The sequence below is a fragment of the Penaeus monodon genome, chromosome 33, assembly GCF_015228065.2.
Source record: "Penaeus monodon isolate SGIC_2016 chromosome 33, NSTDA_Pmon_1, whole genome shotgun sequence".
In the NCBI taxonomy this organism is placed as follows: domain Eukaryota; kingdom Metazoa; phylum Arthropoda; class Malacostraca; order Decapoda; family Penaeidae; genus Penaeus; species Penaeus monodon.
This window is the reverse complement of record NC_051418.1, coordinates 3188284-3188841: the sequence shown is the minus strand read 5'-3', so window position 1 is coordinate 3188841 and position 558 is coordinate 3188284.

The following is a 558-nucleotide window of genomic DNA, read 5'->3' as shown; positions in this document are numbered from 1 at the left end:
GTAGAGAGAAAAAGGGAGAAGCGGGGTATACATATGGGATACAAAAGTTTTCAGATATTTATATTACTCTCATATGATTTTTTTAAAATTATTATCATTTAAAAACTAAATCGGTGTATTTTTTTACATAAAAATCAAAAAATTGAAAAACAAAGGGTTAAAAGGGGAAACATACGGGCGGGGGAGGAAGAAAAAAAAATAGACAAAATAATTTAGAAAAGTATAAACAAAAATAAAAAAACGAAAAAAAAAGGGAAAAGGAAGGGGACGTTTCAGGAAAAAAAAAATAACAAATAAAAATAAGATACTGATACATATAAGTATTTTTTAAATAACACAAAAAAAACTATTCAATAATTTTTTTTTTCTTACGAGAAAGTTGTTTGATAGTGATCACGTGACCTCCCTCTCCGTGGGGTTTTTGCGGAATTTATTACGCTTCAGAGGGTGATTTGCCAGAAAGTTTTTTCGCGGACTTTTTTAAGGACCCCAGAGGCGGGGAAACCCCAAAGGGGAAACGGTGGGATATCATTCCGGGTGCTGTGGTGTGGTGTAGGG